Here is a 15,845-nt window from a genome sequence, read left to right as displayed (position 1 = left end):
CCGGATCACGTCCATATATTAAATCACTCTTGACATGTTCTATCACATCATTGATAACATTATTGCAACATTTGAAAAACTATCATTGATGACAAGACTGTGCATGGCGAGTCAGTGATCTATAGTTACTGTGGGGCACAGTTTATAGTAATTAAAGATAACTAAAGGAATTGTACTAACCTTGACTATATGCAGGCTGAATGTGAAACAATAGGGAAAGTTAAAGAGCGTCATTATTCGCAAAAAGATCTTTTGGAAACAGTAAAAAGAGTACAGAATGTACAAAGACACATTACTGACAGATAAGTACAGAAAAAATGGCATACGCATAACAGAATGTTAGATTCATCACTAAATTCTGTGATGAAAATGGTAGAATATATAAAATGTATATCCTTAAAGTGGACAAGGACCTTAGCAGGATTGTTGCATAAAACCCACTGGTGACATATAGAAAAGCAGAAACATTGAAAAACATTCTTAGTCTCAGTGATACTGCAAAATTGTCAGAAAAGAAACCTGTGAATTGGCTAATGGACAAACCATGTGGCTGTTTTAAATGTAAAAACTTTGTGAGCTGCAAATTCATTGTTGACAAAAAGAAGGAGCTTTTCAAATATGATAAAAGCTAAAAGTTTTCAATTTGATTTTTTATTAACTGGAACTTCATGTTTTGTCTACATGATTGTATGCATTGTGGAAGGCGATATGTAGGATCAACTGTCCGCCGATTGAAGCAGAGATCAAAAGAACACATAAATGCATTAAAAAAGGTGGCTAATAAATCTCAAATAAGCCTACGTTTTGATGAGAGCATAGATCTGAAAACATATCTAAAATACTAGTCATAGATATTGACCACAAAAAGGGTCATTGTAGAGGGGGGATAGAACCTCAGATTATGCATGAAGGAGACTTGGTGAATAGAAACTTTGAGGACATTTGACTATGGTCTAACATAAATAGAGGATTTCATACCACATGGTAAACCCCTCCTCCATGACATATAATTGATGGACGTGATCTCATTCCTATAGGAAGGACCGTTTATAACTCATGATGAAGGATACAAATATGACAGTATAAATAAACCATTATTACATCTGTATTTCAACAAGTGAATATGTACGATTGCATAACTGTGGTAAAAACTCTCATTTATGTAGGTAATGGTGTAGGAAATGAGTTGATACTGGTTTCTCTCATTTCCTTGATAGTAGTATCAGAAATATATGCATATCATGGTTTTCTATTTGTGGAATTAAACTATAGATAGGAGAATTATGAGCCGGCTATTTGGGAATGAAACTGCTAACACAGAGAAAAAGTATGGACAGTAGTGAATTTGTATGTTAGAGAAGAAAGGGTTAACAAAAAACCAAACAAGATGATGGACAGAATGTTGCACATTGGCAAAACATTCACCCCCAGTCACAGATCTGGGATTAATCCATCGTTATTTTGTTCACCACGCCACCCCAGTTCAGACATGGCCATATGCAAATCAGTCTTGACCCTGTGCCTCGTGGGAACATTCCAGCCCGAAGAAAGGGTTCAAACCCAAAGTAGGATTTGATTAACATTTGATTTAATGAGCTCCAGTGAGCATCAAGGAATGTTTGCAACACTGTGAAGATGTTTAACAATTGATTAATATTTGGTGCAAATATAGCATACAATATGAAGTTTAAAATGAAATGGGAACTGTATTATGTTATATTCTGACTTCATTGCTATGCATGCTCTGTCTGTAGAATCTTACAGTGTTGACATGGTTTGGAATGTTATCAGTCAAGTGAGTCACATTTGACTGGGCTGAGCTGCCTGCTGGCTGTTCCTGGTGGGGTCTAGATTTAATCTACTTATGGTCTCCAGTTGATCTTTCACCATCCTGTAATAAACCTCTTTGAACCATCTGAACTGAGTCGGCCTGATTACTACAGAATTTTGGCGACGAGGATGGGATCCGAACCCACGCGTGCACAGCACAATGGATTAGCACTTTTCCTTTTGTGACACCTTTTGCACATGTTTTAGAGGTTTGGGTTTGCGGCTGATCTTACAGACACCTGGCATAAAAGTATGGTAACATCTCGCCATTTCTGCACTTGTGTATCACATCAAGACCTTGGTCTCCTCTGTCATTCATTAAGTTTTTCAATAAAGTTTTCTTCAAATAATGGCAGTGTCGCACTGTAAGTATTGGTGTGATTCTGACACACATTTCTAGCTACTCTCTCAGCTCTACATGGACACTGCATTGTTGAGCACGAGTTAAGTATTATTTCAAATTTAAGTGCACGTTGTTCTAGTGTTACTCCTTTGTTTTATTCACATGCATGCCTGGACTTGGTTACTTTTGTGGTCAAATTTTATCACAAATTGTATTTGGGCATGTTTCACTTTGTGCATTTTGGTTGGGCTTATACATTTTCTTGTTACTATTTTTTTTCAATAATTTCTTGCAGGTTTGCATGTGTGTAATTCGGTCTAATTCAATGGTATATTTGTATATGATGTTGTTCGGGTTTGCTCATTCTTAAAGTTATACGTTTTCAAAAGATATTACATACTGATTATCTGATTATCTGATTCTCTAATTATCTTCTATTTCCAATGTGTGCAACATTCCCTTGCAAGGTTTACTAAGTTAAATTACTCTATCTTTCTAAATTGTTATTTGTGCAACATTTCTCGATTTTTTTTTTGCTCAGTACTTTCACGAGTTATTGCAAAGGTAAACTATTCGATGTTTTCAATTTCTATCGGTGCAGTGCTCCTTAGTTCGGATTGCACATTTCAATGTCAATTTGGGAACGTTTGTCAAGTTAGTTCTGCTCCAGGTTTATTAGTTTGTACGTTTTCAAGTGCACATTTCAATATATGTCAATTTGGGAATGTTTGTCAACTCAAGTGCACATTTCAATGTATGTCAATTTGGGAACGTTTCTCAAGTTATTTCTGCTCAAGGTTTTCCAGTATGGACGTTCTCAGGTGCACATTTCAATGTATGGCAATTTGGGAACGTTTGTCAAGTTAGTTCTGCTCAAGGTTTTACAGTTTGTATGTTCACAGATGCTCATTTCAATGTATGTCAATTTGGGAACGTTTGTCAATTTATTTCTGCTTAAGGTTTTCCAGTTTGTACGTTTTCAAAAGTCAATTTCAATTTTGCAGTATTTCTTGTTTCTTTATTCTTTTCTGTTTTCCCTCTGATGTCTTCTTTTTCTGTTTTTGTGGATTTTGAGCTTTCCTCTTGTCTTCATCGCAGTTTGCATTTCTGTATTCTGTTAAATCTTTATTTTCACCCTCCAAGCATTCCTGTTTTGGTCAGTGGGTGTGTTTGGGGGCAATCTTTTGTGGTATCTTTTCTCCGACGTTGTTGTTTTTTCTTCTTTTCAAATGTGTAAGAAGGGAGGATGGTTTCTATGTTGTTTTTCTGTATTTTTCTATGTTTTTTTCTTTTCTGCTCTTGTTGTTTTTCTTTCGATTGATTTGAGGTTCTGCTTCTCTGTGTTTTTTTTCTTTCTTGTTTTTCTCCTTTTCCTCATTGTTGTTTTTTGTTATTTGGGAGAAAGGGAGATATGTTATATTCTGACTTCATTGCTATGCATGCTCTGTCTGTAGAATCTTACAGTGTTGACATGGTTTGGAATGTTGTTAGTCAAGTGAGTCACAGTTAACTGGGCTGAGCTGCCTGCTGGCTGCTCCTGGTGGGGTCTTGATTTAATCTAATTATGGTCTCCAGTTGATCTTTCACCATCCTGTAATAAACCTCTTTGAATCATCTGAACTGAGTCGGCCTGATTACTACATATTTGATAGGCATTTAGACAATACAATGAAAAGCATTTGATTTAGAAGTAGGAATATGTTATCTGAGAAAAGTATTCCCACTTAACAGATAGCACAATGTATTAATATAGACAATGCAAGTGGAGAGGCTGGTAGCTATCAGGGCTTGAGGATGGGATTACGATGAAGACTAACACATACCGAAACTTTCATAGCAAGCTGCTTTTTCATTCTTAGCTCATGTTATCAAAGGGCACATGAAAATGTGATTTTTATCACTTTAATCAAGAAAATCAGAATGACTGTATACCGGTTGTGGTAAGCATTTATGTCTGTGAGGAGGTGGCAATACTTAGGAGTTCATAGACCTTGTAGACATTAGATAAATTAGACTTAGATACGTAAAATCCAAGCCAGATTTTTATTGTTACACGCTTGTGTCTCGTTGTTCATTTTGACGCTATTGTGAAAGGAAATGACGTACAAGTATTTAAGGTGGTTAAAAAGCTGAGGAATCCTTTGTTGGTTCTAGTACGGAAGTCTATGAGAGGCACCTGTGCTGGGAAGCATCACAGGATTTAGATGAGGATACACGGAGTGTGATGTGTACACAGTGGTGGGTGTATTGCAAAGGGGATTTCATGTCTAGATTACGTACCGGTAATCTTCATTACTCCAATTCTTCCATCCTTTTCCCGGTACTTACTTGATTAGGAGACGTCTGTCTCTCCTTGACTGGCACACCATACAAAAGCTCTCTTTTAACATATTCCTTTAAAAGGGAGTTTATCCACCCTCCCTTAAATTACCTTATGTGTCCTTGACAAGGGAGTCGCTCAGCAAGCACTTCCTGTTAATACCAAATCAAAAGGCTAAGATTGCAAATGAAACCTCACGTTCATAAGTATTGGGACGAGGAAGGAAGAGTCAGAGTATTGAAGATTACTGGTAAGTAATCTAAACATTACCTCCTCATCTCCTGCCTCATGCTATTCCTTGCTTTATGAGGGTCTACCCAAGCAGTATGCATTTGTTGCGATCAACCCACCTAATCTTAATACACACTAAAATAAAAACCAATGCCACACTCTGTTTTTACTACAGCACGATGTTCCAGTGAAAATGAATGTCCTGAAAGAGTCACTAGTGATAATGATACTACCATAACTACAAGTCTCGACAAAAGCTAAGTGGAGAATAAACATGAAGGCAGTATCCATATGTCTATGATGTTGCTAATTTGCCTGTGTTTTTCACCACCAGGATCTGACCAAATAGGTTAGAGAGACCACTCAGTGGCCCAGAACGTAATAGAGATCTGGGATCACTTGAAGGTACCTGTGATTTTCCAAAATCAGATTCTCTAAAGTGGTCTTCAAACCACAGTGGTCACATCAGCATGAAATGAACCAAATTATAGTATATTCATTTGACATATCTATTAGAAGTGCACCAGTCACTAGAGATAGAAATTCTCAATCCACCTTCCAAAAGGTACAAAATAACTATCAAAAAGAGGACACTGAAAGTAAAAACATAAAGACATATCTTCTGATGTCTTACCCTAACCAATGTGTTACAGAAACATTACTACCAGGGCACACGCCCGTTTAGGAAATAAGCACTAATTATGATGCCCAGAAGAAGGTCATTACATACAGAGCTCGTCATTCATGAGAACTAGGTCTATTGTGTGTTACAAGTCTGCCATCTACCTATTTAATCAATTTGAGATCTTCTAACCTGGTAGTTGAGTATCTCAACTTTAAGCCTGAGGGCTTGATTGCTCTTATAGGGCTGAAGACCTTCAAAACAGATGACAGAAATCTGGGCTGGAGTGCAGTTATATGAGTTCAGTTACCATAAAGTCTGACTCTTCTGTGAGCATCGGAAAATATAGCAAAGCAAGCCACAGGTGAGAGAATAGCATCCAAACACAGGACTCCCTCAGAGGAAACTTGGACAACTCATATTGTAACTCATAAAACTTATTCCAGGAATGTTGGAAAAATTCAGGATAATATACATACCACAGGAGATATAGAGAGTTATTTATAAAGACCTGCAGAAGTAGGAATGGCATATGTGAGGATTCGTAAGATAAACCTACCGCTGAATCCCCTAAATGGTCCAAACAACATCTCAGGGACCTTAAACTAAATCCAAACATATTTACAAGGGTGTAATTATTATCCATTCACCACACATGGTTAACACTACTGTAAACTAGCCTTAAGAGGCTTCTGAACACAGAGGAAAATGCAAAAGTGCCTTTTACATCAGGAACTAATGGTGGCTGGACATGGTATTATGTGGAGCTTTAGACTTGCCATACCCAGAGATTATCCCTATAGTTTTAATCTTAAAAGCAAACTTTGGTAAATGCTTGCTCACTTAGGAACACACCAAACAAATTAAATCTGGATGTAGAAGGCCTTGTAAAAACATTTAGCAAATGCTCCATCTATCAAGGTGAAGCACTTTCTCCCAGAAGAGAATGGAGATCAGCAACTCGCTGGTGTCAACCGTTTAGGAAATACCTCAATAGGAGTTATTGCATGTTGCATGTTCTCCTAATGACTAAAAGTAGGGCAGCCATCTTCCACCACCACCCTTTAAAATAAGAAAAGTAGATTTTAACAAGCACATGTCTCATAAGAGTGACTTCCACCCTCATTGCACACAACCTTGAAAAGTCTAATTTCTTTTTTTTAAAAAAAGCATATCCCTACTTAAAAGAATACAATGTGGGATCCATATGCAGTTTTCCCATAGAAAAGACAGACCTCTCCTCATCAAGTTTGGAAAGGGTGAGGAAGGAGATAAGGATGTATTAAGTGGAGTGGTGTGGTAAGTGTTCAATGTGTTGTATGGAGGTACAGATTTACTGTAACTTGGGATACTTGATTAAAGGATATATGCTGAGTGAAGGACACCATGAGAAAAACTGTGCTAGTGTGAAATCGAGGGTACTTTGTTGTTGACTAGTAATGGTTGATTAGAGAATACCATTAAAATAAGTGCATTTCTGGAACTTTTATAAGAGATTTACTGGTGACCATGCTAATGAGGAACAATTGTATATTGAACTCGATGGAGAAATGAACTTTGTTAGTTTTGACTTGTAGATCTGTGAATCGATATGAGGATTTGACACTGAATGCGTGGAAAAAGGCTAACATTGGTGACAGCTGAAAAAATTGGAATGAACTTTGATTAAATGTTGTGAGGTAAGATTCGCATGGTGTGAATTTCTGTATGCACGTGTATTCTAGTTTCATAGACTGGTCAACAGTGAATAGGAATGGATTTTTTTTAACTCCATAGGAAAGCAGAAAGAAATGTTGTTAGTACAGTAATGGATCTTAGTATTGTCACCCTAACACTACACTTTGAATAAACTTTTAACTTCTGAAATGGAAAGGTATTTACATCACAAAGTGATCATATTTTGCTATATAGTATCAGGGTCATGTGTAGAAATGTCATGCACAATATTGAAAGAGGGACTAGTAACATGCATATGATAGAATACCAGTCATAATTAGGTAAGGTAAATGTAGGCCCCAAGGGACTAAGGTGGGATGAAACCTTTTAAATAACTTATTCAAAATAACTATCTTTGGAGTATTAGAATTTGTTTTAGTGATCATTAATATTGTAACAGAAGGAAGATGCAAAAAGTCAACGTATGAGAGACATCTGTATAATGGGTATAAATTGAGTCTGAAACTTCTCCTTTGTTTGAAATTATAAAGAGAGAATAATTATGTATGTTACATTTTGCAATGTATAGATGTGTTCCAATTTATAGAAAATTCAAAATTTGTAAACACTGTATAAAATCAAGGTGAAGGATTAGGAAAGCTCATAGCAATGCTTTATTGAGAAGTTATAATTACAATTACAGTTAGTGTCATCTGTTATTTATTTTGTAATATATGCTTTTCTTTGCAGCCCTGAAGAAGCAGTCAGTTTACCGTGATGCACATGTTGCCTGTGGTTGTACTGTACATGATGGATTTGTTCTTAACAACTGGAGATTATGGTTCTTATAAATGTGAATACTAAAAGAATGGACTGTACAAGAGAACTATCAATAAATGATAGAGAATGATAGAGAGTGCTTTTCATGCATGTAAAAGATTTTATGATTGAGGAATGTCTCCGTTTTTAAAAAGAAAGCAAAAAAGTAAATTTTAGATATTTTTTCAATAAACAAAATAGAAATGAAAATAAAATGAAGAGTGTATGAATAATGATTTAAAACGAAGGAGAGGTTGGATCCCTACTAGCAAATGAAGTTGACCGTAAAAATTGTCAGTCAGATGAATTGCTGACATAGTGGCTAGTAGCCAGCATAGGCCAGAGATGCATCTATTAGCCAAAAGTAGAAGTAATTTGTACATAGTAAATATTACTAGCCTCTGCTCACCACCAACAGATACCCATTACAGCATATATTGGATGAAATATTGACAAAGGTAAATGGTATGGCAATATTCAAGTGGAAGGACTTTCAGCAAATGCAGAAAGGATTGAGTTTGTTCAATGTTTTTCATCTCCTATCTATTTCTGATGCTATGCTTGAACCTCGAGATACGTTTATGACGCTCTTAAAATGTAGCACCTTCTCCGAACATCTGGCCCATGCCAATGAGTACAATGTAGATACTGCAGGCACCGTTGATGCAGAGGACATTGAGTACACAAAGGCTAACAATAATGCCAACACCATCACTTTTGAAATGTTTGGTTTCTCTCTGCCTGTTTTCCCTGGATTTTGACTGTTGGGAATCTGCAAGCATCATGGGAGAGTTGATGCCTCACTGTAGAGCTAGTGTAAGTTTGTGAACTGCTAGCAGGAAGGAGCTGGAAGGGCATGCTCATGCATCCCTAATCTCTGCCTAATTGCTTGTTGCTGCTGAATATGGCTAATGTACCTTGCTTGGTGCACCAATCATGCAGAGTGCATTCCTAGGGAGCAGAGAAGCATTTCAGAGAAGCAACAAAGGTTGTGCCTCAGCTTGGAGTGGTGATGGGAAGCCTTGCCACTGTGAGACAGGACTGTGGAGCACAGCACAGCTAGAGGCAGATGTCCTAGTGATGTGAATGTAGGAAATTAGGCCTGGGCCAAAATTCCGTTCCGCTAGCGGAAATTGCTATAATTTGGCATTTTTGCGTTCCGTGGAAAGTGCGAAAATGAATCCCCGCGTTCGCCGACAAGTTTTCCCGACCTGGTCGCGTTCTCCACGAGATGTTGGATTGTTGGTAGCCATTGTGCTCTGTCTCGCGACAGTTCGCACCCGCATTAACTCGCGATCACGTCATTTGTCGCGCGATCACGTCTTGCTTCTCGTGATCATGCACCGCAAGAGTATGAGAAGATTGAGATCTCGAACACGTCATTCTCCACCGCGAGCGAGAGCGTGCGGACGCGGGCACGTCTAATCGAACGCAAAAAGGAGAAAGAGACCCCGAACACGTCATATCCAAAGCGACAGGGAGCGAGAGAATGCGATCAAGTCATTTTGGACACACCATCGACATCCGGCGGAAGTAATGTGAAGCTCGAGAACTCGAACATGTAAAATTTTCAATTTGGAGAAGAATATCAGCTCTAGCAGCATGAAACCTTCTGCAAATGATGATTTTGGATGAAAACAACTCCTCAGATTGACATTTGGCTGTCCTTTTTTGTGCAAGGAGTCCTTTTTTAAAAAGGTGGGGAGAGGGAGGAATTGCCACAGAATCTCCAACTTCCTGTTCCTGTCCAGCAGTCTCCACCCAGTGCTTTGTCCATCTCCTGCTCATTCTGCCTTTGGATTTTGAGCTGGAAAGATCACTCTTTTTGTCTGCTGCATCATTGCAATTGGATTTGAGGATTTTTTATTTGGATAATTTACAAGTAAGTGGTTGTTGTGTCTGTTTGATTGTGGGCATTGCAGTTGTTGTAACTACAATTTATTTTTGTTAACTATCATCATTCCTTTTTTAAAAAAATGTTGTGGGTAGTAGTAGTCAGTAGTAGGCCCGAGCTAGTCATGGCCTCATGGGTGTGTGCATGATGAAGCAACTGTTCCTTTGGTGTTTTTTGAATGTATTTCATTTTCAAGCATCATTTAGGGCCTGGATGGCATTGGAATTAGTTGGGAAATGTATTTTTTTGGGGTGGGCTTTCTGATGTTGTTGGGCCTGGCCATGTGGCTGGTGGCCATTTGAATCCTAGGCCTGCAAGCTTGCCTGGCCTTGTCGGCCAACAGGCCTGCTTTCATCCACTAGGATCAGAGTAGGTAGCCACAGCTTTATTAATCAAGTGTTTTCTGTTTGGTCTGTTGAATTTAGACTTCATTTAGGGCATGGATGGCATTGGATTGAGTTGGGGAAGTATGTTTTTTGGGGGTGGGCTTTCTGATGTTGTTGGGCCTGGCCATGTGGCTGGTGGCCATTTTGAAGCCTAGGCCTGCAAGCTTGCCTGGCCTTGTCTGCCAACAGGCCTGCTTTCATCCAGTAGGATCAGAGCAGGTAGCCACAGCTTTATTAATCAAGTGTTTTCTGTGTGGTCTGTTGAATTTAGACATCATTTAGGGCATGGATGACATTGGATTGAGTTGGGAAGTGTGATTTTTGGGGTGGGCTTTCTGATGTTGTTGGGCCTGGCCATGTGGCTGGTGGCCATTTTGAAGCCTAGGCCTGCAAGCTTGCCTGGCCTTGTCTGCCAACAGGCCTGCTTTCATCCAGTAGGATCAGAGCAGGTAGCCACAGCTTTATTAATCAAGTGTTTTCTGTTTGGTCTGTTGAATTTAGACATCATTTAGGGCATGGATGGCATTGGATTGAGTTGGGGAAGTGTGTTTTTTTGGGGTGGGCTTTCTGATGTTGTTGAGCCTGGCCATGTGGCTGGTGGCCATTTTGAACACTAGGCCTGCAAGCTTGCCTGGCCTTGTCTGCCAACAGGCCTGCTTTCATCCTGTAGGATCAGAGCAGGTAGCCACAGCTTTATTAATCAAGTGTTTTCTCTGTGGTCTGTTGAATTTAGACATCATTTAGGGCATGGATGGCATTGGATTGAGTTGGGGAAGTGTGTGTTTTGGGGTGGGCTTTCTGATGTTGTTGGGCCTGGCCATGTGGCTGGTGGCCATTTTGAAGCCTAGGCCTGCAAGCTTGCCTGGCCTTGTCTGCCAACAGGCCTGCTTTCATCCAGTAGGATCAGAGCAGGTAGCCACAGCTTTATTAATCAAGTGTTTTCTGTGTGGTCTGTTGAATTTAGACATCATTTAGGGCATGGATGGCATTGGATTGAGTTGGGGAAGTGTGTTTATTTGGGGTGGGCTTTCTGATGTTGTTGGGCCTGGCCATGTGGCTGGTGGCCATTTTGAACCCTAGGCCTGCAAGCTTGCCTGGCCTTGTCTGCCAACAGGCCTGCTTTCATCCTGTAGGGTCAGAGCAGGTAGCCACAGCTTTATTAAACAAGTGTTTTCTGTGTGGTCTGTTGAATTTAGACATCATTTAGGGCATGGATGGCATTGGATTGAGTTGGGGAAGTGTGCTTTTTTGGGGTGGGCTTTCTGATGTTGGTTGTCTTAAAGACATGCTTTTGTTGTGTGTGTCTGGTGTGTGTTGGTGTGCAATGCATGCACCCTGCAGACCTATTTGGGGCCTGTGAATGTTCATATTTGCATTTTGTTACATTAAAAAGGCAGAGCAGTGTGCTTTAGCATGCATCCTTTACCTGGCTTTTATAGGCCCTTTGTCAGCTCCTGGTGTTTCCCAGGGCCCCTGCTTGTTTGTGATTTGTGAGTGTCCATGTGGCTGGTGGCCTTTTTTTGTGTTGGGAGTTATTAGTGTCCTGCTTTTGCCATATAGGCCTGCATGGTTTTCCTATTGGCTTACTGCTTCCATCCATCCACCTCCTTTGCCAGCAGCAGCTCCATGGATGCTGAGATGCTCAAATAATTTAATGGCAAATAGGGTCCAACCCACTTCCATTACATTTTTATTTTGGTGGTTCTTATTAACTTTCCTATCTTTCCTGAGAGTGTAGTGTGTGACTGACTGTACACAGTAGTATAACATAGCCCTTGGTCAAAAAAAATCATAAATGGCTAGACTATATCTTTTGTTTGCACCAGTACAGTAGTAAGTAACTGAACCACAACAACAAATGCAACATTTCATTGATGTTCTTCTCCTGGCTTATTTGCTTTTAGGTGCACAAAAAGCCAGAGGAGGAGGTGTCATCAGCATCACCCGGCTACCCGTTGTACTGCCAGCCAGACAGAAGTCCTGCTGCGCATCACGTCCACGTGTGACCAGAACTTGTTGTGCATCTGCATCCTGCCTGACATCTGAAGAAGATGGCCCCAAAGAAAGGTACCAGGTCCAGTACCAAGAAAGTTGCCGGTGAGAAGAAGGAACAGAAAAAGGAAGTGCCATTAACCACGACTGGTGGTGTGCCGGCCAATGTTTTTTTTGGCACCAAAAAAGTTACGTCTGCAGCAGCATTGTCCGGGAACCAAGCTGGGAGCAGCACCTCAGCACCAGCGGTCCAACCCCACCAACCTAGGCCCAAGGGCTTTAGTGTTGCAGAGGTAGCCAGTCTACTAACGAGCAGCGATGTTGAAGAAATGTAATTATCGCAAAGTAGTACACAAGAACAAGAACAGCAGCAGCCGCAACAAGAACAGCAGCAGCCGCAACAAGAACAGCAGCAGCCGCAACAAGAACAGCAGCGGCCTCAACAAGAACAGCAGCGGCCGCAACAAGAACAGCAGCAGCCGCAACAAGAACAGCAGCAGCCGCAACAAGAACAGCAGCAGCCGCAACAGCCCACCATAGTAGTTGTTGTTCCTGACGTAGGGGCATTTCAAGAAATCGAGCTTCCTGCAGACAAAGTGGAGCAAAGTCAAACCACTGTTTCAGAAGATCTATTGTCTTCCAGACCACCAGCAAGGAAAAGGAGGCTTAGTCCATCATCTTCTTCTTCAAGCCCTGCTTCTGATGATCTTGATGCCACTTGGCACCCACCAGCTCAGTCTGAGAGTGATATACGCCACAAGACAGTGCTTCTGAAAAGGAAGGTCCCAGAAAAACTTAGAGTTATGGAGGTAGATGTAGAAGAGGGGGGTGATGCTGATGTTGATGGAGATGAGCCAGTCATCACGCACATTACTCCCGCCCCAAAGGGATTGGAGACCAACATTCTCACCCTATCCAGAAAGGCTGCTACTGAGCGGGATGTAACACGGATATCACCAACACAGGTTACACCATCACTACCTCCAGCTGCCATATTTTCCAAGGCCCGGCAGGGACCTACATCCAGCTCAACCATCTCAGTAGGTAGTGGTAGTAAAAGTCACAGTCTAGGTGCACAGGGTCACATTTGAAGCACACCCTCCAGTTCATCTGGTATTGAAAGTGGCACATCCAGCAGTGCCAGAAAGTTCTCCTCCCTTGTTTGGGACTTCTTTTCTGTTAGCACCAAGGAGGAGAACGTTGCTATATGCTCAATTTGTCGGCAAGGTGTTCGGTGGAGTAAGCTTGGTACAAACTATGGTACGGGAGGCCAAGCAAGTCATCTCAGAATACACCACACTATCGTGGGGGAGAATCACCTACTTTAGTTAAAAGAAAGTAGAAAACTCAACCCATTGAAGTTGGTTAGGAAGAATCAGGGAGCGATATTATTGCAGTGGAAGGTGAAGAAGAGGGAGGCATTTCTAGCCCTGTCTCCAGTAGTGCAGTGGTACCGCCCACATCCTCCTCAGTAACATCTGAGTAGCACCGCAGTAAGAGCCATACTCAGAGTCAGGCTGAGACACCAAGGCAATCGAGTACCGCAATGAGACAAACTGTGTCGTTGAGCCTAAGTGGGTTAATGAAAACAGCACCACAAAGGAATGTAATCCAGCCTACCACTGAGAGCATGTTTAAGTTGGAGGGGCAGTTCCAACGCAACCACCCAACAGCACGGTTGTACAATGCGAAGCTGGATAAAATGTTAGCGCTGGACCCTCTTCCTTTTTCATTTGTGGAAGGGGTGGGTTTCCTTGAATATGTGTCAGCCATCTGCCCTAAATGGAAGGTTCCCAGCCGGTCCTATTTCGCAAGAATTGCTGTTCCGGCACTACATCATGATGTGTTGGAATTGATTGGACAAGCTTTGCAGCAGAGTGCTGTTCACAATATCCACCTGACAACAGACATGAGGACCAGTTGCCAAGCCACAGATTACATGTGCATCACTGCACACTGGGTCTCTTTTGTGGGGGTTAGAGATAAGCTATCTGCACGAGGTGCTGTTGACACAGCTGCGATTTGTAAAGGTACTCGGAAACATGCAACTGTAGCCATGTTCGCCATGGAGAAATCTCATTTGGCTGAAAACATTTTAGACGAGTTTCGCAGCAAGGTTTTGGAGTGGCTACGGCCAAGAGGGCTTAGTATTGGTTTTGTTGCCACAGACAATGGCAGTAATGTACTTAAGGCCATGGAACTTGGTTCCTATTTCAGGATTCCGTGTTTGGCGCACTGCATAAACATTATAGTTCAAGACTTTCTGAAAAAATAACCCATAGTCAGCAATTTACTGGCCATCTGCCGAAGAATATGCACTCATTTCAGCCATTCTTTTAAAGCTCGGAAGCAGCTGAGTATCATCCAACGTAAACATAGGATGCCAGTCAAGGCACTCATCCAGGAGGTGGAAACACGTTGGAACTCAACGTATTACATGCTTGATCGTCTGTATGAGCAGTACAGGTCACTCCATGAATATGTCTGGAAAAGAAGAGGGGATGCTACTGTTAAAGGCATGAACCTTGAGATGGAGCAATGGAGCCTAATTAAATGCCTGACTGAGATGCTTTGTCCTTTTGAGGTCTTCACACGTGAAGCCAGCAAGGAGGACTGTACAATGGGCCAAGCTATCCCATTATTGCAAATGCTAGAGCATCAGCTGAAGAATGTGTCTGAATCATACATAGGTGTAGAGGACAAAAGGGAAGCCTATGACTTAGTGGGGAGCTTAGCCCGTCACTTAGCTGAAAATGTAAGGATACAAAATAAAATTTTGTCACAAGAACATTACATTTGTGCCACAATTCTGGATCCACGTGCAAAATTTGGACTGAAGACATTCTTTGCTTTTTCCGAGATTGATGTTGCCCGCTACAAAACTTGTATAGCTGAAGCAGCCAGTAAGTTGGAAAACGAACAGCTGCTAATTAAAAGCCCGCAAGATCAATCCACAAGAAGTACTGCAGCAGGGCATGCAGGATCAAGTGCAACTTCGTCGGCTGAGGGCAGTGCGTTTGGATCACAACACTCACCAACATGATCGACAACAGCAACAATAACTGGATCATTAGGCCCAGTACAATCATTAGAAGATTGGTATGTACAGTTAGGCATTAATAAGCACAGTGCAGATGCACCGAGAAAAGAGCACGAAAGCTTACCAGTAGCACCCCTGAACATTGAGCGGATGGTCCAGGCCTACCTGGACGACCCAACAGAGGTGTACATTGATCAAAACCCATTGCAGTATTGGTATAGGAAAAGGTCTGAATGGCCACTGCTCAGCAGGCTAGCGATAAGCTATCTGACTTGCCCTGTCGCAAGTGTCTCTTCCGAACGTGTTTTCAGTGCTGCTGGTTCCATTGTAACATTGAGAAGGACCGGTCTCTCGCCTAAAAACGTGGAGAGGTTTACAATGATCAAAATGAATCAGCACTTCATACCACCGAATTACACAATACATGAAGCAATGGAGGAAGATGTGGACAGCGGCTCAGGTGACGGAAGTAGTGTGTTACATGATGATTACCTACTACTGGCTGACCCCCCAGAGTTTGAGGACGAGCTATACTTCCCTGACAATTAGGCTTGCACTTACTGTCTTCCTACCTTTTTTCCCCCTTTATTTGTGTGTCTGTCGTTCCGGTTACAAACTTGTGAATCACAACAAATCCATTACCACCGTCTTCTACTCTTCTTATTTCATATACAAGTTTCAGGTGTCTGCAATTTGACAGTACAGTCCTCCG

General features: G+C 41.3%; 1 long non-coding RNA gene and 1 other non-coding gene across 2 annotated transcripts in view; both read left to right on the top strand.

Annotated features, from left to right (window-relative positions):
- The window catches only part of LOC146834554 (uncharacterized), a 203,814-nt gene that overhangs the window by 117,973 nt on the left and 69,996 nt on the right, over positions 1-15,845 (top strand). The window lies entirely within an intron of this gene.
- LOC146834555 (small nucleolar RNA SNORD36) lies at positions 555-627 on the top strand. Its single transcript, XR_014960820.1, has one exon. It is a non-coding gene; the product is annotated as a small nucleolar RNA SNORD36 (small nucleolar RNA).

The sequence above is a fragment of the Triturus cristatus genome, chromosome 4_2 (genome assembly GCF_964204655.1).
Source record: "Triturus cristatus chromosome 4_2, aTriCri1.1, whole genome shotgun sequence".
Lineage (NCBI taxonomy): Eukaryota > Metazoa > Chordata > Amphibia > Caudata > Salamandridae > Triturus > Triturus cristatus.
Note: the sequence above shows the minus strand (reverse complement) of the source record. Positions and strands in the feature narration are given on the sequence as shown.